We start from the raw sequence: 26,999 nt of genomic DNA, 5'->3' as shown, positions 1-26,999 counted from the left end.
GCTGGTCTCCAGGGTGACCAGGCTGCCTGGCGCTGGGGCTGGCGCCCCTCCTCTGTTCTGTCAGCCCACAGGCTTTTATTGGGCACCTCCTGGCTATCCTGCTGCAATAGGAGCTGGAGATGGAGAGGTGATGGGGAGAGGCACAGCGTGGACGCTCTTGGAGCTCACAGCCCTGAGAGAGGGGGAAGGAGGGGGCCATGACTGACGCCCTACAAGTGAATTCACCCTGTGAGAGAGGACCCGAGGGGAGGGGTGCAGGGTGATTTTCCAGAGGCAGTCAGGAAGAAGGCGCAGGCCAGGTACCAAGGAGGGGAGTCTCAGGTGGGGAAGAGCTGGGCTCTGACCCTGAGAGATGGACCTGGGGGCTGGAGCCCAGGGAACGGGGCGAGGGGCTCAGGAGCCGCTGAGACGTCAGGCAGAGCCTCCCACGCGTTTGGATTTTATTCGGAACGAAGGCTTTTAAGCAGAGGACTGGCAGGACCGGGTTCCATTCATAGGGGTCCCCCTGGATGGTGTGCTTAGAATGGATTGCCTAAACAACAGTGAGTCAGAAGTTGGCGGACCACTGCAGTCATCAGTGAAGGCAGTGGAGTGGGGAGGAGAGGCACATTCAAGCGGCGTTTTGGAGCTAGACAGGAAGTAGACGTAGGGATGGATTAGAGGTGGGAGGGGAGGCGGAGACAGGATGCCTGCCGAGAAACAGAGTCAGAGCAAGAGTTGGGTCTGCCATGGTAGACAGCCAGGAGGACCAGAGCCTGGAGGAGACCACCAGACGGGCTGTGCTTTCTGAAGCTCCCTGCATAGACATGGTGTTTTAAAGTCCTGGCGCTGGACAAGATCCCCCAGGGACAGCATGGACAGGGCAAGGCAAGAAAGTTGAGTTCAAGTTCTCCACTCTTTGACCCCTCTTTACACCCTGTGGAAAGGAAGTTGCATTGTGGATGATCTCAGCCAATAGGTGGCCATCCTGCTCAGCCTTTGGGGTCTACAGCTCTGTCCAGAACAGGTCCCAAGTGTCTCAGAAGCTGGTCTGCTGGCTACTGATACAAGGTGGGGCAACACACCCTGAATAGCACCTTCTCACCATTGGCTCCTTCATTCAGAAGCCATAATGAGTGAGGTCCTTGCAACAGGGATGCACTATCCTTCATGAGGGCGGGGGCCTTGGACCAACGTGGAGGGCACAGCAGGAAGGCTCAGAACCAAGATGAGACAACATGTATCCTTTCTGCCCTTCCCCATGGAATCTCCTTTACTCTGAAACCTCCCTAAATAGCTTGCAAGAGGTCACCTGGAAAGCGGTCCCCCAGAAGAGCCGGTCCAGACCCCTCTGGCAGTCGCTGTTCCTCCTGCGTGTGCTGGATATTGCCTTAACGACAAGGAAGCCCTTTTCAACATCCACCAAGTGGCCACCCTTATTCCCGCTTTACAGAGGAAGATACCAGCTCAGGAGATTTCCCGGCTCTCCCTACTTCTCCGAACCAGAGGCAGTACAGGGTGCCTGCCCTCTGCTCTCCTGGACCGATTGCATGGCCCAGAGCTGGCGCCCAGCCACGCCACTTCCTGGTGTCCAGGGCCAAGGCTGGGTAGGGCCTTTCCCGCTCGTAAAAGTGGCTGTCACACCCTGACCCCCTACATGATGCCTGGGTCCGGGCACTGGGGCCCCGGCCAGGGTCTCCGCGTGGGGCACCAGCCTGGGCTATAACGTCCAGGATGGCCGAGTCCCTGCCGGGCGCCGGCCATCCCTGCGGGGCGGAGCCGCGGCCTCAGGTGGGGCGGGCGCCGGGTGCGCTCCCCGCGCCGGACACCAGGCGTCGCCCCCGCTCCTCGCGGCGCCGGGCCCCCGCCCCCGCCGCGAAGCCCGAGCCGAGCGGCGCGCAGGAGCAGCGGGAGCGGCCGGACAAATTTCCTGCTCGGCAGCGGGCGGCGCGGGTGCGGCGGCGGGCGGTGGCGCCCGGACCCCGCGGCCTCCGCGCGTCCCCACGACCCTCCTGCGCGCCCGGCGGGGACGGCGGGGCGCCCCGGAGGGCGGCGGGCGGGCGCCCGGGAGATGCGGAGCCGCCGCGGCGGCGGGATCGGCGCGACCGGACCGGCCCCCCCGAGGTGAGCGTGCGTGGGGTGCGGGCCGGGGGCCGCGCGCCCGGGGCGGCCGGAGCAGGCCGGGGACGCCGCCTCTGCCGCCGCCGCGGGAGCGGCCGCGCCGGGGTGCCGGGTCCCCGAGCCCGGTCCCTGCCGGCCCGCGGCGCGTCCGGTGCCAGCGTCAAGGGACCGCGCGACCCCGGCCCTCGGGCCCCGGACCCCCAGCCCAACTTGGCGACCAGGTTGGCAGCTCTCGCGTTCCCTCTGGGTAAACGGACCAGAGGAGCGTGTGTGTCTGCGGGTGGCGACGGCGCTGGGGGGACGGCGACAGTGAGGACGCATGTGAAAGCAGAGGAGACCGACAGGGGGGGTGCCAAGCGGGTGTGTTGGGGGCTGCCGCACGCAGGGGTCGAGACGAGACGGGCGCCTTTGGAGGAAGCGACTCCGAGTTGCACCAACTCCGGAGGGGCGTGCGCTGCTGTCCAGGCGCCCCTTGCCTTCCCAGGGAGGGAACGGAGTGGGATGCCGCTGGGGGCTCAGAGATGCGGCAGGGAGTGTGGGGGAAGTGGGCAGGCCCCGCTGGCCCAGGCCGGCCCGCGGCGTCAGCGGGGTGACCTGTCAGAGTTCCTGGGCCAGAGGGCAGTGCAACGCCAAGCCCGCGGGCTTCCCGGGACCATCTGGGAAAGGCCGGACAGCCCCTAGGATGGAGAGGCGTAGCCAAGCCCTGAGTGATTGTGCTGGACTTGACCTAAATTCCTTCCTGGCATGGCAAACCTTTCGAGAAAGGTGAAACAATTATACTGGCAGAATTGTGATATCGATCTGTCGCGGAAGAGGACCTCTCTACCAGAGTTTCAACCCAGGAAACTCAAGGAAAGCGGAATCCGGCTCTGTGTGTGCTTGTATTCTAGAGTGAGAGGTGGCAGAACTGGATCAAAACCGGCAAAGGCTGGTCACGTGTTTCAGAAGTCTCTGGGCCCATGTCCAGCCAGCTCCTGACCCCTGGTGCCTCTTGACCCAGGGTCCCTGGAGGTCTTTGTGTCTGGAAAGGTCAGTGAATTCCTGCCTCTGCAAAATAGACTCATGCCCGTATAAACTGTGGCAGGGAGGGGGTCAAGGGAGGTCCGTGCCTTTTCAGAACCAGAGCTCGCAGCCAAAGGAGGGTGTGAAAGGGTGGGTGCCGGTGGCCCAGGCTGCCTCCTGACTGCCATGGTCACTCATCCTTCGTGGTATGGGGCAGAGCTCTGTGTGCGAATAGGACTGAGATCTGGGCTTTCTGAGCACAGGCTCTAAGCCTTCGGGGAGCAAAGGGCCAGGTGGTGACATGAAACAGGCCCTTCCCCAATGTGACACTGCCTCTGACCATGATCTCAGGGGCTGAGGTCTTTGTTCATTGGTGTTAGTGATGCCTGTGAACCAGCAACTGCCCCTCCCTTCCCCACAAAATCCCCAGATTTTCCATGTGTCAATGACACTTAAGAGCTAGATTTGTCCCTGTAGAAGGCCAGATGAATCCAGATGGTTTTAGATTTAAAGCCATACCTAGTTAGCGCCCCCAGCCAAGTGAGTTGTGGGCAGTGGTTGAGGAAGTTCATGTTACTGTCACTGTGCTGCCTCCCGGGACCCCTGTGGAGGCACAGAGGGAATGTGAAGCATTGTGGTCAGGTCCACAATCCCTGCACGGGGGCCACTTCTCACTTCTGTGGAGGGACACCTGGCCCCGAGATGGCCAGGGACAGTGCCTCCAAGGAAGCCTGCAGAAGCCTCCCGGAGCTCTGTGTCCTCGTGCTTTACCCCTTCCCATCGAGGGACGTGTGTGTGAGCAAATCATCAACCCCTGAGAGTGGCTGCAGCAGCCGTAGGATGGGGATCCGGGGTCCGCAGAGGGGGCGTATTGAAGGTGGATGTGTGAGGAGTTGACAGCAGTTGATGGTTGGTTAGCAATGAAGCTGGAATGTGAAGGTGGGTCTCCTTTGAACTGTGCCCCCGTTGGTCCACTTGTCTCTCCTTCTGCTGCCGTCATCCCAGTCCAAGCCATCCCCCTTTTAGCAAAACTCCCTCCTTCCAGGTCAGAGGCACATCCTAGCCCAGACCAGTCCTCTGCAATTCCCAGGCTCAGGTGCCCACTCTACCTTTCTTCTGGGATGTCAAATGCCCCCAACTCAACATGTCCCAAATCAAACTTGTGAACTCCCCTGACCCAGCCCAACACTTTCCTAATGTTTTCTTTATCCGTCTAATCACACCAGCCTCCACCCTGCTGTGGAAGAACATGCTGGATTGTCATTTCCCTGAGGACCATACTGTGTCCTCCATGCCCAGCCAGGCAGGTAACTGACAGGAGGCTCTGAAAACCATCACTGGACGGATTGAAACGTTTTAGGGGAGCATCTGCGGATGTGGGGAGTTTGTGTCTTTTTAGGGCATGTCCGTTGTGGTTGATAGGCAACCACTCTTTTTTTTTTTTTAATGTGATTGAACTGGATCCTGGAGAGATAAGAGAGGTCTGTCCAGGGACCACATTGACAGTGTTTCTGGAGATGCCCGACATACTTGCTAAAATGACTGTCTGACCTGGACCAGAGTGACCTCAGATGACCTCCCAAGGAGGCGGGCTGGAGATCAGTCAGGAGCCCCATGGACGCCGTCCTCCGTTCCTTTATTTGACACGTCTTTTTCGTTTATAATGTTTGAGTTACACTTACAGAGGTTCTGCTGTCAAAACAAGAACAAACATATCCATTAGGATAAAGACTGGCCTTCTTAATATTTGATTATCACTAGGAAGAAACTGTGTGTTCCAAGATCGCCTTCAGCACTTCTCTTGGCGTGCCATCTCCTAGTGAACCAATGGCTATGTGCTCCCCGAAGGCACCGCTATGCTTTCCAGATTCTCAGAGATGGAGCCTGCTCAGCCCCCTACTCTGAATCTCCTTCCCCTTTATCTCCATCTTCGGGACTCCTACTCATACCTCAAGGCCCACAAATGCCTGTCTCCACAAAGCCTTCCTAACCTCTCTCCATAAGAGATATCTCTCTTCCTTTTAGTTCTGTAGAAGGTTGCCTGTCCTGAAGCAGCTATGAGAATCTGTTCTGATTTCCAGTTGACTTGTTTATCTCCTCTACCAGGTCATTTGTGTTTTCAGGGTGGAAGGTATGTCTCTGAGAGCCTGGACTTTGGGTTCAGGTATGGATTCAAATCCTGGTTCTGGTATGACCTTGGCTGAGTTATTCAAGATTCATGCCTCAGTGTTCTCTCCTGTAGAATGGGAGTGATAATCTCTACTTCACAGGACTGTTGTGAGAGTGACAGTCGATGCATATAAAGAACGAGGCACATGGCTGGCACTCCGTAAACTGTGGTTATTAGTCCCCTCCAATACCCGAGGCTGTGTATCGCATGCAGTAAGAAACAGTGATGTTTGAATGAATACATGAACAAACTCAGAGTCCACATGAGTAGATAGACACCTTTTGTGTGCCGTCCACAGCGCTAGATCAAATCAATACGGTGGGACATGCCAGTTAACGATATTTTTTTGCATGATAATTTGAAAGATGATGTAAAATTTGCGTGATTAAGTATTTTAATCTGTGCTCCATGAACAGATCCATTCTTCAACACACGCCATTGACTCTTCAATGTGCGAATGATCTGGTAGGCGGAGATGCAGTGTTTTACGTGCATTAGCCTGGGTGCACGGGCTGCATTAAACCAGGCTGTGTGCCGGATGCAAGTGAGCCAAACCCGGCATCGAGAAGCGGTGTGTCTAGAGCCAGCGTGGCCCCAGGGTCAAGAGAATGGCTTCTAGATTAGAAAACAAACTGCCCCCCAAACGCTCAGAGCTTCACTTTTCTTACCTCCAAAGAGAGACGTGTGGCACCGGGCCATCTCTGAGCCCCTCCTAACCCCAGTGTGCTGGTCGATTTCACCCAATCCACGCTGGTCCGGGCGGTGCTGCCGCCGACCGCACGCCCGGCTGCATCCACAGCTGGGCGGCCTCCCGTTCCCGGTTCATCGCAGGGGCCACATCCTCTCTGTGCTGGGTACCGGATCTACCCAGAGTAGGATTAGGCTCATGGGTGTGTTCAGCAGGGTGTTAGTTTTACATGCTGACCCCAGACATACCGAAAGGCTTTTTTTGGAGAGTTAACGTCTCACTGTTGTGCCACTTGGGTTTTTCTCCAAAAGCAGAGTGCTGGATAACTCTCTAGATGGCTGGAGTTTTAGCTCAGCTGCACCGGAGGAAAACGGGTTTCCTTGAGTTTTACTAAATCCTCCAACAGATACGCAGGTGTACAGTTGTGGGGCTGGGGGAGCGTCTGCCGGATTCAGGCTGGGAGACCCCTAGTCTGGGGATTACCAGACTGGCTTTCTTTGCTTCTCTCAGTCTGGCTGCTGTTCCTCAAACCTTGTCCATCAAGGGCCGCCCCAGGTGTTCTCCCTGGGGAGTTTTGATGTGGTTCGCAGCCTCTTTGAACTCACACGGCTCCCGGCCCGGAGCCAGAAATGTGAGCCTGATATCTTTCTTTCAGCTGTGCCGATACTTCAAAGGAGTTGTCAAAGCTTATGAAATAAAAAAAATTAGCAATATCTTTCAGAAAAACAAACATACCCTTTTATATTGATTCCCAGCGAAATAAGAAGTAAGTAAATATATATTTTTTAATGTGTGTTTTTAAATAGGTTTCAAATATTTCAAGAGTATATTGGATGAGAGATCCAAAACGGTGACAACGTTTTCTTTCTCCCTGAAACAAATATAAACTCCAGCAGGGGACAGAGGAGAGTTTGAAGGAAAAAAATGATCCTTGGTTACGTGCTAAAAACCCGAAGCGTTTTGGGCAGGTGTTTTGCTGTTCTGTTTATTGGGTGGGGAATGAAGAATTGATAGGAAAACTTATCTGCACCCCAAGCCTGGGTTCCAGCAACGCTAAATATGATCTGGCAGAAAGGCTCACGCCGGAATGAGTGTTCAGCGTTCAGCCATGCTCCCCGGCAGGTGCACTGGCTGCGTCATCCTCTCCAGGGATGCTGGGTTGCTCGCCAGGTGCCTGGAGCTCACAGGGCATCCAGGCTTCCAAGAGAAGTGGAAAGTGGAGCAGTGGAGGGAGGGGAGGAAGTGACAGACCCCAGCGTGAGCTGTCCCGGGCAGTGGAGGAGGCTGTATGCTGGGCTCCCCCAGCAGTGATTTTACTCTGTCTGAGAACCAGCAGTGGATCTAAGCCCCGGGCTTTGCTTTTCACTGGCAGGTGCCCAGCCCAGGACTCAGAGCACAGGCTTTGGAGCAGAGGGATGGGGTCAGGCTGGGGCTCTTGACACGGAGGCTGTGGGCAAGTGACTTACTATCTCCCAGTGTGATCCCTCCTCTTTCTGATGGGGACAATGATACTTCCCAAACAGGGTTGTTATGTGGATGGATTGAGGTCACGTATAGAGAGCACGGCCTCCTGCTTACCAGACGGTCGCTGGTACTGCTATCATGTCCAGGAGTCCGGGGGCGATGGGACTGGCATCAAAGGCTCGAGACGATCTGAGCTCTGATTTCTGCTCAGCTACACTTGCTTTGTCCTCAAAGCAAGTCACTCCATTTCCATTCTGTAAACACAGGCGTTTCTGGTTATTAATGTCCTTAAATCTATTTGGTCGTTTCCAGCTGAACATTAGTCAAGGATTTTTGTACTAGGGAGCAAATTACTTCCATTTTTCTTCTCAGCTAAGATATTTGAATGTCCTGTCGCCTAGCTCCTTGGTTACCATGTGTTATTCTGAGTGACCTTCGTACTCAGCCTTGTTATTTTGTTTCTGACCCCAAAAGGACTTGGCGTTTTCAGGCTGTGTCCCAGGGACGGGGCTTCCGTGGGTCTGCTCGGCTGAGTTCAGCAGACTTGGACTTGACTCCTTTGTCAATGTGCGCGAGTGCCGGGGGTGGGAGCCCGCTGGGGCAGAGCCCAGCCAGTGCAGCTCCTGTCCCAGCAGGTACCCCATTAAACCGTGGGAGCTCCGGCCTCCCTTTCTTCCTCTCTTGTTCAAAAGGCTGCCCTCAAAGGGGGACACCCACTTACAGGATTTGATGTCACAGCCCTGGGGCCTCCCCTCCCTCCCTCACCAGTCTGGCTGGATTCTTGTCACAGGATAAAGCTTTTCTCTGGTCGTTTGAAATATGGCTCAGGAGGGACTTTGAGGGCTTTGAGGACACCAGTGGTCAGTTTTTCTTACGTCGCAATTTTTCCCAGGGCTGGCCTGCCCTTAGCCATTTTATACTAATCCACTTGTTACAAAACAGGGAGACTATCAAGATATTAAGCTTTTTTTTTTTTTTTTTTTTTTTTGCGGGACGCGGGCCTCTCGCTGTTGTGGCCTCTCCCGTCGTTGCAGAGCACAGGCTCCGGACGCGCAGGCTCAGCGGCCATGGCTCACGGGCCCAGCCGCTCCGCGGCATGTGGGATCCTCCCGGACCGGGGCACGATCCCGCGTCCCCTGCATCGGCAGGCGGACTCTCAACCACTGTGCCAGCAGGGGAGCCCGAGATACTAAGCTTTTTATCTTCTCATGACTGTCCTCTGAGGAGGCCTCCAGATTTTTCGTTCCAGAATGGGAGCCCTGGATCCTAGTACCTGGAGGCAAGAGTTAAGGACCAAGGCATGGCCTGAGACGATTTCAGAGAGCAAGGGGGTGACCTGTCACTTCCAAACACACTGCATGTCAGAAGCAGAAGCCCTCTCAACAATTCCAGGGGAACAGGGGTAGGGAATCAGTAACAAAAAGTCAGGATATTTGTATCCTTTTGTGACATTCAGGGATTTACAGTGACTCAGTCTGGGCTCACAAAATGTTGCCTTAGGGCACTTGCTTTAATGACTAGAAAACACATAAATGCTCTTTCAAAGAGATTAAAATACTTTAGCTTCTTAAACATGCAAAAAATAAACCCATCTTAGTTGCACTATGACATTGGCTAATCAAAAGAAACTCTCCTTTGCAACCACATTATTTCAAGTCAGCTCAAAACCTGCCTGGTTACTAGTAAAGGTATTGCTTGTAATGAACGCTTTTCTTCAGTAGGTGGTTTTTCTGGCTCTGAAAGTGGCCTTAGTTTTATAAACAGCCGAACATTTAAGTCCCGGACACCGAAATGCTTTGAAACAGTCACCCCGTCCTTCAGGTTCAAATACAGTTGGCTCAGCACTGTCTCCCCCTGAGCTTCTGGCAGCACCTCATTAAGTGCATCGGTAATTCAATAAATTACTTTTCGCCAGTGTTGCGAACATCAGCTAAAGTTCAGTCATCTATTGGAGATGGTATCAGTCTGCTCATTTAAATTCCTTTGAGCAAAGTCCTGATTTTGGCCCAACATAATATAAAAATGCAAGAGCCAGAAATTTAATAATTTTCCACAGAATTGGGCCAAGCTAGGCCTATTCTTAGCCAGCCAGTGACATTCTTTCAAAGGATATTTCTTGGTTTTCATCAAATGTGGGTAGTATTTAAAAGCGTCTGTAAGGTCGCATAGAAGGGACAAATGGGGATTTAAGCATTTATTGAGTATCTACGATATACTTGCACTGGGCTTAACACTGGTGTTACAGAAAAGTCACAGTGCCTGTCCTATGGGTGCCCCACACCCATAGGCGGGCAAAATCCATCATTTCCAGGGCATATATAATGTAAAGGTGGATGCAGAGGTGGAACAGAGCTGTCAAGACAGGCTTTTGAAGCGGGGGCCTGGAAGGGCTTCACCAAATAGAGCAGGCTTCGTTTTCAAGGATGTTTTCTTGGCAGCCAACAGGGCTAGAACATTCCAGACAGAGGGGCCTCCGTGTGCTTGCCCAGCGGTGAAAAGTAGCGTGAACCTGTCTGAGGAACAGCGGGTATCTGAGTGCGGCTAAAGCCCAGGGATGATGAGACTGGGACAAGACAGATGGAAAAGCTTGGGATTCTCCAGACACTTCTGAGAGTCTGGGTTCTGTGTGATGGCCCAGCAGTTCTTAACCTGTTTAAGCTCATGTCCTCCTTTGAGATTCTGAGGAAGACTCTAGACTCATCCTGCAGAAAGATGCATGTGTCTACAGTTTGTTTTTATAGCTTCACGAGTCTTGCCTGACCAAGGCCCTGACGTTTCTGGCTGGGAAGACTGCTTTGCACCTGGGCCAGATGCAAGATTAGGGGATGATGATAAAACCAGATTGTAGGCTGAGTTGGAGGTGCCTCTGGCCGGGAGCCAAGGCATTTGGTGACTAGAGGCAGGTGATTCCACTACGGAGAGTCGGCCCAACGAGGCTTGAGGACAGTTTTTCATCTTGAAACTGGTGATGACAGTGTTTGTGCATCACCCTGCTAACTGTTTATCTTTCTTTTTATGAGAAATTTGATTACAGTGTACATTGTACCTGGGGGATTGGACAGTATTCCTCATAAAATAACATGAAATAGGTCATTTAATGGTGACTGTTGTCATCAGAGAAGCCGACTCAGAGGAATTGTGGTAGGAAGGGCTCATGAACCTGCACGTGGCCACCGTTGGCCTCTGACAGGTATAGACTGGGAGTCCCCCCACTCTCTCCCTGCACCCAGGACTCTTGCCTTGCAGACCTCAGTCTGGCTTGCTGCATCACATTTTAAGTTTCCTTTTTAAGTGGAGAAAAGCCAGATTTGAAGCAGTGACGTTTATTAAAGGAGTGGAACACAGCAGCTGGGGGAGAGGCTCAGAGAATCATGGTCACTTACGCAAACCAAATGTGAGGGATGCTTAATGCAGCTGGCCCGCCCCAGCTGGTCAGCATCCTGGAAGTTGTCCCTCTGGCAGAAAGAGAGGAAAGACGCACACTTACAAGAGCGAAGAAGGCCGGCTGCCCCTGAGGAGGAGCTTCTGACAGAGGTTGAGTGCCTTTGCCGATTTCTTAGCCAGCCGGAGTGAGAACCTTCCCTGTAGATTTCCACGAACTGGCCCAACTGGGAAACTCAAGTTCTGTCTTCCATGCCGGGGAAGGGGAGTTTTCCTGAGAGCTCCCTGGGCTGTAAAACACCCTTCAAAGTCATGGAGGTCAGGAATGATGGTGAGGCCTGCAATTGCATTGCATTAAAAATTCATTTTCTCAGGACTTCCCTGGCGGTCCAGCGGTTAAGACTCCGTGCTTCCACTGCAGGGGGTGCGGGTTCGATCCCTGGTCGGGGAACTAAAATCCGCATGCCATGCGGCCAAAAAAAAAAAAAATTCATTTTCTCCCTTCATTTTACAAATGGAGCCAGGTCCAGGTACCTTTGTGTGCAGAACAGTGCCCAGGACGGACATACGACCTGGCTCAATGCAACCACGGTTTTGTGCTCAGGAAACTGAATTCACTGCACACTAAACAGGCACCCTTCCCACTGATTTTCATCAAATAAAAAAGAAAACACTTTTACTCATTTCTAGTTATTTTCTCAATAACCTTCCTCATTTGTTTTTTTTTGCGGTACGCGGGCCTCTCACTGTTGTGGCCTCTCCCGTTGCGGAGCACAGGCTCCAGACGCGCAGGCTCAGCGGCCATGGCTCACGGGCCCAGCCGCTCCGCGGCATGTGGGATATTCCCGGACCGGGGCACGAACCCGTGTCCCCTGCATCGGCAGGCGGACTCTCCACCACTGCGCCACCAGGGAAGCCCCCTCATTTGTTTTTAAGTAACTAGAAATACGTTTTCCGTATAAGTCCTTCAGTTTACCAAAAACCAAAGCCAATTCTGTGAAATAATGTCATTTGCAGCTACATGGATGGACCTAGAGATTATCATACTAAGCGAAGTAAGTCAGAAAGAGAAAGACAAATATCATCTGATATCACTTATGTGTGGCATCTAAAATATGACACAAATGAACTTATCCACGAAACAGAAACAGACTCACAGACATAGAGAACGGACTGTGGTTGCCAAGGGTGAGGGTGTGTGTGGGAGGGATGGATTGGGAGTTTGGGATTAGCAGACGCAAACTATTATATATAGAATGGGTAAACAACAAGGTCCTACTGTAGAGCACAGGGAACCATATTCAATATCCTGGGATATCGGCTTCCCTGGTGGCGCAGTGGTTGAGAGTCTGCCTGCTGATGCGGGGGACGCGGGTTTGAGCCCTGGTCTGGGAGGATCCCACATGCTGCAGAGCAACTGGGCCCGTGCGCCACAACTACTGAGCCTGTGCATCTGGAGCCTGTGCTCTGCAACAAGAGAGGCCACGATAGTGAGAGGCCCGCACACCGCGATGAAGAGTGGCCCCCGCTTGCCACAACTAGAGAAAGCCCTCGCACAGAAACGAAGACCCAACACAGCAAAAATAAATTAATTAATTAATAAACTCCTACCCCCAACATCTTCTTTAAAAATATATATATATATCTCCTGGGATAAACTGTAATGGAAAAGAAAATAAATGAATAAATACCAAAGCCAAGTCTACCTTTTTGCTTTAGACATTTTCTCTTTGAGAAGTTTGGGGAACTGTGTGAGCTCCCTGTTTAGAGTCTGAGGACAATGCCTGCCCTAGGTGAGCAGCCTGAGACTTGCCGGGGTCACAGTGCCTGTTCCTGGTACCATGTGCTGACCAGGACTGAGCATCCTTTTTTTTTTTTTTTTTTTTAATGTAACTTACTTACTTTTTATTGAAAGTATCTTGCATTCGTGACTGATGCTTTCTGCGTTACGCCACACATTTTAACATTAAAGGTTAAATTATTTTTTACACACAAGTAGTGTTTATGGTTTTCCCCACATAGGATTACTGTTTATAAAAAGATGACACACCACGTGGGTCAAGTGTCTTTTTTAATTGAAAAGCCAGCAAACTGTCTAATTCTATTTCCTCTCAAACCACAAACTGAGTAGTAACTGAGCCTCTAGCCAACATATTCAAAGCTGAGAGGATTAAAAATGCAAAAACACGTCCTCAGATCTAATTAAGGGAGCCCTGCTACATACAGGCTAATCGATACCAGTGGACTCCAGGAAGCTGGAAGACATTCTGATAACCCCACTCTGATAACATTTACCTCAAGTAGCTTTTTTCCAGTTGCCAACTCATGAATAAAGGTAATATGTTGTTAATTCTATTTCAGAAAATTTTTTGCAAGTTGTTTTATTTACAATGCCAACTTTTAAAAGTCACTGAACTGAAGTTAACTGGACAATAAGCTAGGCAGAAATGCTTTACAAAAAGAGGGAAAGCCCAAAATACCACTTTATATAGAGAACCCACAGTTCAGTTTTATTCAGAACAAAGAAAAAATAACTTTTGATCATATTAGAAGAAACTGAGCCATAAGTTTGGAATCTGTACTGAAACTACACATGCAATGAGGACGAGATTCTGCTAAAATACAACTGATTTGCTGCTGCATTTGTGGACCGTTTTTCTAATATTAACAATTATAAACAAAGCAGTGCAACTAGTGTTTGGAACAATCCTTACAGTGTTACAGCATCAGACACAAAATTTCACTTCTCCTCACACCACTGGTTCTCTCTGTGTACCTGGGCTTCCTCTTCTTCAGTAAAATCATTTTTGATATTGAATGTCTTTCGAATCTCCTCAGGAGTTTCGCCCTTGATCATATTGGCAACAGTCTTGCAGGTAACATCAGGCAAACCTTTGATGTCTAAGTAGTTTGCTGCCAGTATAAGCTCAAAAAGTGTTCCTTGGTCAACTTGCAGGAATTCTTGATCCCAAACAGGGATGTCATCTGTTCGCTTTTCTTTGTTCTCATCATCCTTAGGAGAGGAGGACCATGCCTGTGGGGGGTGCACCACTGAATGACCTTTTTTAATGTTGCTGCCTTAACATTTGGCAAGGGGACTGGATCATCATCTCCCTCATCATGCATTCCCAAATCTTCCAACATGGTCTTTTTTTTTTTAAATTTAATTAATTAATTTGGCTGTGTTGGGTCTTCATTTCTGTGCAAGGGCTTTCTCTAGTTGCGGCAAACGGGGGCCACTCTTCATTGCGGTACGTGGACCTCTCACTGTTGTGGCCTCTCCCGTTGCGGAGCACGGACTCCGGACGCGCAGGCTCAGTAGCTGTGGCTCACGGGCCCAGGTGCCCCACGGCATGTGGGATCTTCCCAGACCAGGGCTCAAACCCGCCGCGTCCCCTGCATTGGCAGGCAGACTCTCAAGCACTGTGCCACCAGGGAAGCCCCAACATGGTCTTAATGGTCACAGATTGTTTCACAATTTCAACATCAACTTCAAATATCTATCCATCAGAACTCTGCAACTTAATTGAAGGCATGGTGTTAGGACTCAAGGAGATGGTGGGCCAGAGACTGATGAGAGCAGGGTGACGTCTGCAAAAAGAAAAACAGACAAGTTGAGAACAAGTCCAACCGAGCATCCTTTTCCTGTTCTCACCACCCTGGTGGGCTGACCCCTTTATCCTCCCTCCTGTGTCTGACCCCCTGTTCAGTTTTGGGGCTTCGGGAAATGGGGGCCCCTCGTGTGGAGGCCCCACACGAAAGCCTAGCTTATCTGTCTGTTTTGACAGGAGTTGAACGGTCCAGCCTCTAGCAGAGTCTGGAGGTGAGGAGCTATGGCCTCACTGCTGGGCCTCCATCCTGTGTCTGCTTGGCCTGACTCTCGCCGGCCTGTTCCTCTGGGTGTGGTTTCGGCCCGGCCAGCTGCGTCCAGGCGGTATTTTAGAAGGCAGTCACGTGTGTTTCTTGCAGGTGGCATGCTTTTGTTTAGCTAATGATTTATTGGTTTTTATAGTAAAATGCACATCCTGAATGGGCAGGCAGTGCCGGGCAGAAATCAAGGACATCAATCCTCGTCCTTTTACTTTGCAATGATTTTCTTGTTGTCTTGTTTTGTGTCAGTACAGCAGTGATCTGTAAGTGCTTTACAGAGATTATGCTTTCTCTAGTGACCGGCAGCTTGGAGCCGTTGGAGCAGCCTGGCTCCACGTGCTGTGTCCATTTTCAGACCCGGCAGGCAGGGAGCGCGGCCGTGCTTCCCAGAGTGACTTCCGAGCCGATGGCCTGAGCGATGTTGGGCGGGGATTGCTTGGCTGTGTGGATGTAATGGGCTTGATTGATGGTGACTATATGCATTGAAACGTGTGGAGTGATTGGTATCTGGTACCCTGGGGCTCGACCCCTGTTGCCAATGATAATGAGACATCGGTTAGGCGCCCATGAGGAGAGTCCCTTGGCCCCCCTGGAGCCTGAGGGGGGCCTGCCTTCTGGGAGGAGCCCCTTGCTGCCTCCACTCTGAGTCTGGTTGAGGGTCCACTCTGTTCCCCACCCCCAGCCAGGGTATGTATCCCCAGGGAGCTGGTGGGTGTGCAGCTGCCCTGAGGTCACCACACTCCCCTCCGATCACCGGTGCTAGTTGGTGGGGGTCCCGGTGGCGGGACGGAAGAAGCAGCTCCCATTACTGACGTGGCTGTAGCCTCCCAGACCCGTCTGTGGGAGGGTCTGCTGGAGAGTCTGTACCTGGGTGTGGGCTGACCCTTCCTCCACGACTCCCCTGGCCTTCCCTGGGGCCCCAGTGCAGAGGAAGGTGTGATGTCACACTGCAGACTGGAAGAGGCGGGCTGTGTATTGTCAGGGATCTGAGGGTGTCAGACGTGGAGACACGGTTCATTCCACTCGGGTTCACAAGAGGCCTCCTTGACTTACGTAACCGAAGGTTCGGGAAGAGCGGGATCCAGTGGCTCAGCGTTGCCGTCAGGGTCCGCCGTCCTTTCCCCTTCGCCTGGACAGGCTCTTTCCCCAGCAGCCTCTCATCCCCCCAGGAGAGAGCCTTTCCAGCAGGTGCAGCCGTAGGCTCCCAGGTGGGTCTCCCTGGCTCTCATGAGCCAGGCCTCGGCCACTTGCCATCCCAAAAGCTTGCACCGTGGCCAGGGCTAACCCTATTCTGACTGTCCAGGCTTGGGCCCCGTGTCCTGCCAGGGGTCGGCGGTGGAGCAGCTCCCTCCAGATCACCTTGGGGTGGGGGTGGCTGGGGCCTTCAGGGGAGGGGAAGAGGCTGGACCACTCAGGGAGCAGATGTGAGGACCCCTCGGCCTCCTGGGAAGGGTCTTGGAATCAGAGGAGGGGCTTGGGCTCCGTCTTGGGCTGGGGGAGGTGAAGGGGGGTTCTGAGGAAGGGGAGGTGGCTGATGAGGGGTGGGCTGGGGGCCCGGGGGGCTCTCAGTGGTCTCCTCCAGTGGCCCGTGCATCAGGGAGGGCCCAGAGCATCCTGCATGCCGTGAGGTCGGCAGCTGCATTTTTCACAGAGCTCCCCAGGGAATCCCGATGTGTGGCCAGGTGGAAGACGTCAGGGGCTTTCTGCAGGGGCCCAGGAACGAGGTCAGGACTCTCCTCAGTGACAGAGGGCAGAGGGTGGCCCCGGAGGTATAGGCGGCCCCGTGGCTGCCTGGGCAGGTGGAGAAGAGGCACCGATTCCTCTCAGGACCAACAGCAGGATTGAGATGGTACCTGGTACCCGTGGCTCTCAGGACTGAAATGCAACCGTCGTCGGGAGGGGGCCCGTCATGAGTGCCTGCACCGAGGGAGACTTGTATCCTCGGCGAATCCCCTTCGTTCGTGCTCTGCTCCCCTTTCAGTCCGGCCGCTTCTGTCCTAAATGAGAGCTCTTGGATAGACTAACCCATGACCGAGGTGTTAGGGACTCAGTGGGGGCCAGTTTCAAGCGTTGCTTTTTATAAGACGACAGCTTGGGAAAGCCGAGGCCTGAACGGAATAAACGGTGGAGGGTGGGATTCCCAGCAGCATGCTGGTGATGGTGGAGGCTGCTACCCGCGGCCCTGAAGCCCCAGGAGACTTGTAGTCGTGTACATATGTCCATTCAGTCATCCGTTCAGCACGTATGAACGGGAGACCTACTCTGTGCTGGGGCTCCAGTGCTGAACAGAATCCACGGGTCCTGCCCCTGCATCCTCTACCTGGTGCCTGGGCTTCCATGTCTGTCTGTCTGTCTGCCCCCAGGATTCCCCTAAGAGGCTGGTGGTGCCCAGCTCAGCCTTGCTCTGGGGACCGTGTGTGGCGAGGGGGCCACCCCGAGGTCCTGGTGTCATCCACGTGGGACTGAGAGGCTCTCCTGTGCCAGGAACTGTGCCGCTTCCCTTCCCCGTGGATCCGGAGCAGTGTGTGTTCGTTAGGGGCCCCATTTCCACGTGGGTGTTGATGGCTGAGTGGCTGCTGCCCAGGACTGAAATTTTGCCAGCCTCTCTTTAAAGAGCCCATCTATCTTGTAGTGAATACAGATTCCTGTGACTCTCTAACCTTAACATTCAAAGGAGGTCGGACTCTAAGGCCAAAGTGGGCGGCGGGGCCACCCATTGGCTGTGGCCGGGCTTGTCCCCCACCAGGCTCCCCTTCTGCTCCCCGCTTCCCCACTCTTTCTCTTGTGTTTCCCCAGTCTCAGCTCCACCCCTGGGGCTTCTTCTTCCAGAACCCCAGACCCCGCTGAGCTCACCCTCTCACGGTGGGGCCACTCGTGCTGTGGAGTGAGGGCCCTGACCCCAGACACCGGCCCCGCGGGTGGCAGTGGCCATGTCAGCGGCAGTGGCTTCGTGCCTCTGGCAGCTCTCCCGCCCGCTGCACGCCTGCCCAGACCGGTGGCCCCGAGAGCTGACACTTCACCTTCAGAGTGGCCGGCATGCCGTTCTTTTGAAACGAGCAATAGCAAAGCTAGTTCAAGAAATGACCATTGTTTCTTCCCTCCTATTGCCCAGTCTCCAAAAAATGAAAAGGTCCGATGGCCTCATCACATGAGGAGGCCAGGGGGACAGGCTTCCGGGAACAGGGGCCACCCCAGGGGCTGCAGGAGAGACCCTGACTCAGGCCTGAGGAACCACAGATGCCTGGGGCTAAGTGCTGCAAGCCTGGCAGAACCGAATAACAGAATGATTTTGCCCAGCTGCTCCTGATGCGAAAATCATTTTGGATTCGTTTTAAGGGCTCCATGGAGAGTTTCTACTTTGGGAAAAATTCGATCAAGATACCCTAGCATCGGAGTCACAGTCTTTCTTTAATGCAATGTCCGGACCACACATACGTTACTTCTTGTTACCTCTGGCGGGATCTGGATGAACCCGGGCTTGGAGCTGACCTTCAGGTGGGGTGCCCACTCCCTTGCACTCATCTCCCGCGGCCTGATTTCTGGTAGGTGGGAGCTCAGCCCCTCAAAAGAGCAGCGCGGATCCCGATGAAATCCGTACGATCGCTGCACTGTCTGGCCTGGCTGGCAGGGAACGGTTTCCCGGCAGGAGGCTTAAGCTAGAAAACATCCATGACGAGTACAAGGAGTATTTGGGTGGAGGTTTAAATGCTGTGTCAAAATGCATAAAAAATACAATTAACCACGGTGTGAGGTGGACCGTGTCTCTGAGAAACTGAGCAAATCAGAGGAGCACGTGAGAACTAACTCTGAAGCGTTTTTATCGAGAAGGAGTTTGAGCTGGAAATGGGGTGCAGTTATAGGGTCACAGGCCTGCTTCTTCGTCAGCAAGGACGAGGGAATATTTTTGAGATGCGTGATTGGACAGATGTATGTTTGTCAGCAGGATTTCACCATTGGCCTACGGTCGGTATGTTCCTCTCTGCCCAGCGTCCCTTCCTGTGTTCAGGGGGGTATTTAATGACCCAAGCAATAAAAACTGCAAGATTAACCAGCACAACGTGGGTGAAGTGTTCAGTAGGGTCCCATTTGGTTTACAGAACATGGAAACATTGGCACGGACCCCTCATATCTTAGTGCTTTCATCTTTCCTAAAAACTATTGATAATATATAATTTTTAAATCTACAAGTTATCGAGTACAACTGTAGCTGAGCTCGCTAGAAAGTAGCTGCTTTAATGAATGAGCCAAGTGAGAAAACCTCAGCCATCGGTACCATTTCTATTTTAAGCAGAGGCATTTGAAATGCACATTCCCAGGCACCGAAGAGGTGGTCCTGCGGACGAAGCACACGCGGCCTTCGGCAGTTTGGTCTCAGCTCACCTTCTGAAGCCGGTACGTCTGAGGCTTGGCTGATCCAATTCCATGGCTGCCAAGCTGATGTCGCCTGTGGGCAGGAGGCCTCAGTGCTCCCCACGTGGACACATATCCGTAGGACAACGTGAGCATCCTTATGACCGGCAGCTGGCTTCCCCCAGAGAGAGTGGTCCCAGAGAAAGCAAGGCAGAAGTTGCAGCATCTTAGCCTCTGAAGTCACGAGGTCTCTTCTGCAATATTCTGCTGGTCACTCAGGTTAGCCCTGCTTACGCAGGGAAGGATGACCAGCCCTTCCACAGGGTAGGTGCTGGTGAGGACCCTTCCTTCATTTATTGTCCTGGGTGTATGAGTTACGGCTTTTAGCTGTGTACCACAGAATTGAGAAAAGCAACTGGACAGAAGGTTACTGAGTAGTCCTTAGAATCAAATGGAAGACTGGAGAACCGGTTTCAGAAAAGGGGCAGGAACCCCAGAGGCTCACAGCCTGAGCCACAGTCCAGGCCAGGCCACAGGAGGTTTTGATGAGGATGTGGCCTGTGGTCCGTGGCTGCTGGGTCTGCTGGACGTTGCTGCCACTGTGCCCTCGCAGCTGTGGCCTCGACCAGCAGCTGCAGAGCATCCCTGGATACACAACTCGCCCGCAAGAGTCAGTCCTGGGTAGGATCGATTGTTGGAGGCTGCATCACCTCCCTGCCGGAGTTTGGCTGCCGGTGAGTGGAGGTGGGACCGCAGGTAGGATCCTGCCCTGGGTGGAGCGCTCTGAACCACTGACAGTGCACGTAAGAGGGATGCCAGGAAGTAGGACGAGAGCTGAGGCTGCTAAGGGCAGCCGCCAAAGACAGGCATTCATGCTGCCTGGTTTGTACCGAACTCAAGGGCTATTTTTGTCTCCAAGTAAACCCAGTATTACATATTAATGTATTCCTGAAAAGTTATGCTAATTTGAATCGTGGTTTATATGCACTGGCTAAGCTTAATACCTTCTAGAAGTCTGTAGATAATCCTTTTGTAAAGCAGCTAATCCTTTTAGGGAACAAATAATCACTTCTTAACAATTTTGTTTAAGGTCAAGACTCTATATATTGTGTTTTCTTTTTTTTTTTTATTGTGTTTTCTCAAGGCAGAGTTTCCAACTTTTAGGTTTCCTCCTGGGCTCGTAGTGAGGAAACGTTACAGCTTTATAGATAACTGTTTGCAATGTCTCGTGCTGTGTGAAAAAAAAAAACTGAGGTTTTTGTTTTTTTCATTTTCTCCTCTACTGTAACTGATTGTCTTCTGGAAGGAACTACAGGCTATTAAAATTTTTAAAGAGCTTGTTTTTATTTTGTTCTCACCCCTGAGGCTGTTTTAATGTGAGCGTGTTTAGCCGTGAACGAGTGACGAAACGAGCGTTTATAGTTGTTCTGTCTGGGAAGTCAGATTTGGAAAATTCACCTTTAATATTAGTTTCTTTTCCTTCTGTGGGAAGCTTTCACATCCCAGCAGGAATATTTGGTTCCATTTCCTAGAGCTGCTTTCACGTTTCCTGGTTAACTGAGTGCAGGAGCCTGGACGGCAGGGACGTGGGGAGCAAGACAGAGACATGGGCACTGCTCCTTGTGGACTGGTGACAGGTTCCGTGTGTGCAGAGTAGTCCTGGGAGTACAGGGGCAGGGAGAACCAGCAGACGGGGAATGGGAAGCAGTCGGGAAGCGGCTGTTGTGATCTAATAGGGAGACGAGAGAGACAGAGACAGAGACCGAGGGACAGAGACAGAAAGAGACAGAGAGCTAGAGAGACAGAGACAGAGAGACAGAGATGAGAGAGAGACACAGAGAGACAGAGACAGAGAGAGACACAGAGAGACAGAGACAGAGAGAGACAGAGGGACTAGTAACAGCTGCCATTCAGGGGCCTCCACGTGTCAGGCGTGTGCATAGCTCTTGTCTCTTTCCTCACGGAGTTACAGGAACAGGCGGGTTTACTGGAGTGGCCTCCGCCCCAGGGCAGGTCACACACCTGCAGGAGGGCGGCACGTGTGTTACTATGTCAGTAAGACTAATTCAGCTACCTTTGCCTCCAGCGTTGGAACCCGTAGGTGTCATTGGTTGACACTAAAGGAAGTACTGACCTATTTTCAGAGGCCGTGTTATTAAAAGATACATTCCTTTAGCTACTGGAATCATACTCATTGTGACAAGATGCCCCCCTCTGAGAAGGCACCGGGGGACACAGTGGATTCACTTCGTGTGGCTGAATTTTCTTAAGTTGAATATGTGTAAGATGTCAGGCCATCTTATGGTTAGCAAAACTGAGGCTTGGACAAGTGACATGAGTTGTTCAGGGCCATTTCCCTAGAAGGTGGCAGAGCTGGGCTTCCAACCTGGGTCTGTCCGCTTTCTAAGCAGGGCCTGTCACCAGACCTGCACGCTGGGTTGTAAGGAGCAGAACAGCTTGGAGGCGATGGGCCTGGAAATCCAGGCAGCTTGTTTTGAGCCTCTTTCTACAATTCCAGACCGTGATTCTGAGATGGCCACATCTTTGAATAAAATATGTGGCTAAAGAAAATACAATAAGTAACATTTGTGAGTGGGTTATTTTGGTCCTTTATATCAGAATACAGGTGATTCTGATTCCGTGGTGGGACATAGTGAATTACTTTCCTGATTTAATTTTACTTTTAAGAGTGAATAGTGATATCCATTTATCTGGTGCATTTTAATGTGTTATTTATTATGATTATTATATTACTATTATTATTTAAATGGATTTTTCCATATTTTATATTGTATTTCAGTATAAAATACAAAAAGCACCATCAGTTTTTGGCCAGGAAAATTAACGCACTCTGCACAAACTATCAGAGGGAATATTGATTTCCTAGATACGATAACCCTGAATTACCTTTTTTCTCAAGATTCGTAATTGCATTAATGGTAGCCTTCAGATTTATAGTTAAAGCAAAACGTTAAAGAAGATTTATTTGGGATATTGGCTGTTTTTCACTCATTTTCCAACCATTCTCATGCAATATCTGAACAGACTTTAAAATTCCTTTCATTTAACAGAGAAACGATTCTCTGAGTTGCTCTTGTTTTGTTTATCCAGTTCCTCTGAGTTGCTCTTGTTTTGTTTATCCAGTTGTCATCGTGTGCTGGCTTCCTGGCCTGCTCCCCCTTTCAGTAAATCGTGTTTGTTATTGACAAGCCTGTTTGTTTCCTTAGAGCTTGGAATTTCTGAGCGGGAAGGAAATAGTAGAAAACTTAGTGCAGATACAGCAATTCTCTGTTTTTAAATGCACGTGTTACCATCCGTTTCTATTGATTCTATCCGGCCTCCTTTTGGAAGTTTTCCAGTGCCAATCCATTCCCTTTTTACGTCTTTCCTGGTTTTTCTCTGTGCGCTTAGAATCATTTGTTCTGGGTGTGTTCTGGGTGTGCTGGGTTAGACAGCGTGCTCGTCTGATGCTGAATCCACCTACAAGGCTGAGTGAATAGGAAACATCCTACCCTCAGTACAGACTTGGAGGTGTATACTGGAAATGTGTTTATCTGTCTTTGAAATAACATTTTGGAAAGCACAGTGTTAGGTGGATAAGGACTTCACCGATGTCACATCAGAAAAAAAAATAATGGAACTTCCCCGGCAGTCCAGTGGTTAAGACTCCGTGCTTCCAATGCAGAGGGCGCGGGTTCGATCCCTGGTCGGGGAGCTAAGATCCCACATGCTGTGTGGTGCGGCAAAAAAAATTTGAAAAAAGAAAAGAAAAGAAAATCATAGCGTTTGGTTTCATAGTGTTTTTTGTCCAGCCCAACTTTTATAGCTGAACAAAATGCTGAGAGCAGTGTTGGAGGTCAAGGTCGCCATAAATCAGCTTTCACACTGGAGAATGAAAATTAACTGTATAGTCATGCAAAGTGACATGTCTGTTAAATACAGAGATTGTTGTGAATAGATTTACACATTCAATTTGTTTGCAGTTGTCAAAAGTGCATTAATTGTAAGCCCAATGACATTGTTTGCTGTTTCAAATGACTTTTAAATTACACATGTGCTACTTAATCTTAAAAGCAAAATTAAACCTTGGATTGGCATACATTTCAGGTTACAACATTAAGCCATTGTATTTGGGGGGCAGGAGTTTAATATGCATTGTAAAATAAAATTAGGAGGTGCTTTGCATTCATGATGGCTTCTGTAATTAGATTCTGTCAACTGTAATTTTTCAGGTTAATTTCTTCCACGATGTGTGCTGTGTACATAATAAAGTTATCAATCCCGATTCATGTTAAAATTATTATATAAATCCTTAGTATTAAAGCAACAAAGTATTTTAAGTAAATTTCTTGGAAGTTTGAGTTGTATGGTAAATAGGTGAAATTGATTTTTTATTTATTTTATTTATTTTTTATTTTTGGCTGTGTTGGGTCTTCGTTTCTGTGCGTGGGCTTTCTCTAGTTGCCGCGAGTGGGGGCCGCGCTTCATCGCGGTGCACGGGCCTCTCACTGTCGCGGCCTCTCTTGTTGCGGAGCATAGGCTCCAGACGCGCAGGCTCAGTAGTTGTGACTCACCGGCCCAGTTGCTCCGCGGCATGTGGGATCTTCCCAGACCAGGGCTCGAACCCGTGTCCCCTGCATTGGCAGGCAGATTCTCAACCACTGCGCCACCAGGGAAGCCCCGATTTTTTTTTTTTTTAGAAGTAAAAAAAAAAAGATGGATATTTTATTTGTTTTAACAAATACAGGTGTTTATTGAGTCTCTACCTGGGCCAGGTGCTGGGGACCCAAAGGTCAGGAAACTGTGGGCACCGCCCTCAAGAATCTGCTAATCTAACATGGTATTTCCAGAGGGTTCTCTGGGACATGTATCCCCTCCCCAAGTGCCATGTGTGGTCAGGTGCGCTGAGAGCTGTAGCTGCCTCAGGTGCCACTTGAGAAGGTGTGAGGACGCCAGCGTTTCCAAACTGTTTTGGCCACAGAGACTCTTCTCCTCATAACATCGCTGATCGTGTTGGTCTGCACTCGGGGATTCTTAACCTGGGATTTCGTGGGAGTCTATGGATAGAATTCAGAGAGTCTGGAAATTTAGATGGGGAAAAAACTTACACTTTATTTTCATATAACTGGCTTCCTTTGTCATCCTATATTCCTCATCCCTTAAAACACTTTTTTATGGTGGGAACAATATATATATTTTTACTTTATGGTTAGTTTTTACTTATTTTTTTATTGAAGTCTAGTTGATTTACAATGTTGTGTTAGTTTCAGGTGTACAGCAAAGTGATTCAGTTATACATGTATAATTATTGTTTTTCAGATTCTTTTCCCTTATAGGTTGTTTACACAATATTGAGTAGAGTTCCCTGTGCTGTACAGTAGGTCCTTGTTGGTTATCTATTTTATATATAGTACTGTGATATATATGTTAATCTCAAACTCCTAATTTATCCCTTGCCCCACCTTTCCTGTTTGGTAACCATAAATTTATGTCTGTGGGTCTCTTTCTATTTTGTATATAAGTTCATTTGTATCTTTTGTTTTAGATTCCACATATAAGTGATATCATATGATATTTGTCTTTCTCTGCCTGGCTTACTTCACTTACGAACAATTAAAAAATTTTTTTTCAGGATTTAAAAGTCACTTTTTTTGGTGTACAGCTCCATGCGTTTTGACAAGGGCATAGAGATGCGTGACCACCAGCACAATCAAGACACAGTCTTTGCCTCCCCAACTAAACTACTCTTATGCTGTTCCTTTACAGTCAGACCCTCCAACTCCACCCCTAACTCCTGGCAGCGACTGATCTGTTCTCCATTCCTAGAGTGTTTGCCTTTTCTAGAATGTTCTATAAATAGAATCATACAATATGTAGCCTTTTGAGTCTGGCTTCTTTCACTTAGCATATGGGTTTAAGAATCATTCTTGCTGTGGTGTGTATCAATATTGCTGAGTAGTATTCCATGTATGGAAGTACTCACTTGTGGTTAACCATTCTCCAGATGGGGAGAATTGGGGTTGTTTCCGTTGGGGACACCTATGAATAAAATGGCTATAACATGTGCGTATAAGTTTCTGTGTGAATCTAGTTTCGTGACACTTGGATAAGTAAGTAGGATGGGGTTGCTGAATCACATGTACGTTTAACTTTATAAGAAACTTTCAAACTATTTTCCGCAGTGTTGTACTATTTGCTTTTCCATCAGCAGTGATGAGCATTCCAGTTGCTCTGCATCCTTGCCAACATTTACTGTTGTCTGTTGGTTACTTTTCTAATTTCGCCATTCTTATAGGTGAGTAGCAGTAGCTCATTGCAGTTTAATTTTCATTTCCCTAATGACCAATGGCTTTGGGCAACTTCTCCTGTGCTTATTTGCCAAACTGTACATCTTCTTTGGTTGTGTCTGTTCAAATATTTCGCCCATTAAAAATACTGGGTTGTTAGTCCTATATATTTCATTTTATGCAGTTAAACACATGATTCTGAGAATAAGCTTCACTAGATGGCCAAAGGGATCTATGTCAGCAAAAAGATTAAGAACCCTTGGGAGACACACTAGCTTTAAAATATCTTTATTATTTACATTTTTGCATTGTATCGTGGTAGAGCTACCTTGCTCAAAGACTGACTGCCACACCGTTTCCAAGGTAGCAGCTTGCCCACAGTAGAATACACCACCATGCCATCATTCTTTCTTTCTGTTCTGAGTACATTAAACAGGATTTCACAAAACCGCTCTCAGCTGTGGGTGGGATCCCCTGTGCCTCCCTCCTCTTTGGTGAACTGTAAAGCATTTCTTCTGTTTTTATTAATGAAATTCCTTAGCCGTCCTTGATTCTTTACCCAAAAGGAAGGAATCCTAAATTGCAGGAAAAATGGGAACCAACATATTCCAGGAGAATGGTCCTATTCCACCTTTTAAGTTAAGAGCTCTTTCTTAAGGCAGGACACAAGTGTGTGTGTTTCATCACGGCCTGTGATTATCTCCGCTGACATATTTTTCTGCCTTGATCTCTGTCTTTTTCATCACAACAGAACTCATCTCCCAGCAAAAATGTTTTTTTATCTAGTGGAGCTATTTTTTTAAAGCCTCTGTGGACTCTTTAAGTGAGCAGCTAAATACTGACTCAGTCGTATCTGAATCTGTGGGTCAATATCATTTTCAGTGGCTAACGTTTTTAGGAACCATATGCTTATTTATGACCAATATATCCGTTTTGTGGTTCTCCTAGTAAGGAATATAAGGAAGATACAAGGTACAGAAATTTGTGCCATAATATTTTAATTCATTGAAAGGCCTTACGTAGGATTCTCTTCTTCCCCATTGGAAGGAAAAAAAAAACTGGAAAAGAAAAGTAAATGCACTGTGTGTGCTGAAAATTTGGCAACACGCAAAAAATCGTGCCGTGGTGAAGAGCTCTGCCATGTGTTAGCTATTGCTTTAGAGTGAGTTTTAGTAATGAATAGATGCCCTACATTTTATATTTGGCTCACTTAGCATATGCAAATATATATATGTTAAGTGCTTATCGTTTGGGAAATCAGAGACATAAAAATACATTCTGACCTTCCAGCTGTGCACAGTCCCTCTGGGAAAATGAAGAGCCACACAGGTAAAGTGACAAGGACAGTTACAAGGAAGAGTCAAGTCTTGTGACTCTCACATGGGCGCATCACTGTAGTTTTTAGTGTCACTTCTCAGTTTTTCTCTTAGAGAAAGGAGGGTGGGAAAAGGCGCTTTTGCTCATATGCACACGTGTGTGCCCACGGCCACTCTCCCACTCATCAGTTTCCTGTTGCCGATGTGATAAGTTCCTGCCAATTTAGCAGCTTAAAGCAATACCCACTTCTGATCCCACAGTTTCCATGGGTCAGGAGCCCAGGGCGCAGCTTCTCTCTGGCTGGTTCACTGCTTGGAGTCTCACAGGACGAGATCAGTGTGTCGGCAGGGCTGTGCTCCTTGCTGGAGAC

At 50.0% G+C, this 26,999-nt stretch overlaps 1 protein-coding gene and 1 pseudogene across 3 annotated transcripts in view; one reads left to right on the top strand and one right to left on the bottom strand.

The window, feature by feature from the left end:
* Positions 1-2,015: 2,015 nt before the first annotated feature.
* PTPRE (protein tyrosine phosphatase receptor type E) overlaps positions 2,016-26,999 on the top strand; it is a 167,316-nt gene continuing 142,332 nt past the window's right edge. For all 3 annotated transcript variants that reach the window (XM_070043833.1, XM_070043832.1, XM_060286026.2), the window contains exon 1: positions 2,016-2,103. The gene's annotated coding sequence lies outside the window, so the exon portion shown is untranslated. The remainder of the gene's footprint in view (positions 2,104-26,999) is intronic.
* LOC115839843 (S-phase kinase-associated protein 1-like) lies at positions 13,373-14,341 on the bottom strand (annotated as a pseudogene).

This window comes from Globicephala melas, chromosome 16, assembly GCF_963455315.2.
Source record: "Globicephala melas chromosome 16, mGloMel1.2, whole genome shotgun sequence".
Taxonomy (NCBI): Eukaryota; Metazoa; Chordata; class Mammalia; order Artiodactyla; family Delphinidae; genus Globicephala; species Globicephala melas.
Note: the sequence above shows the minus strand (reverse complement) of the source record. Positions and strands in the feature narration are given on the sequence as shown.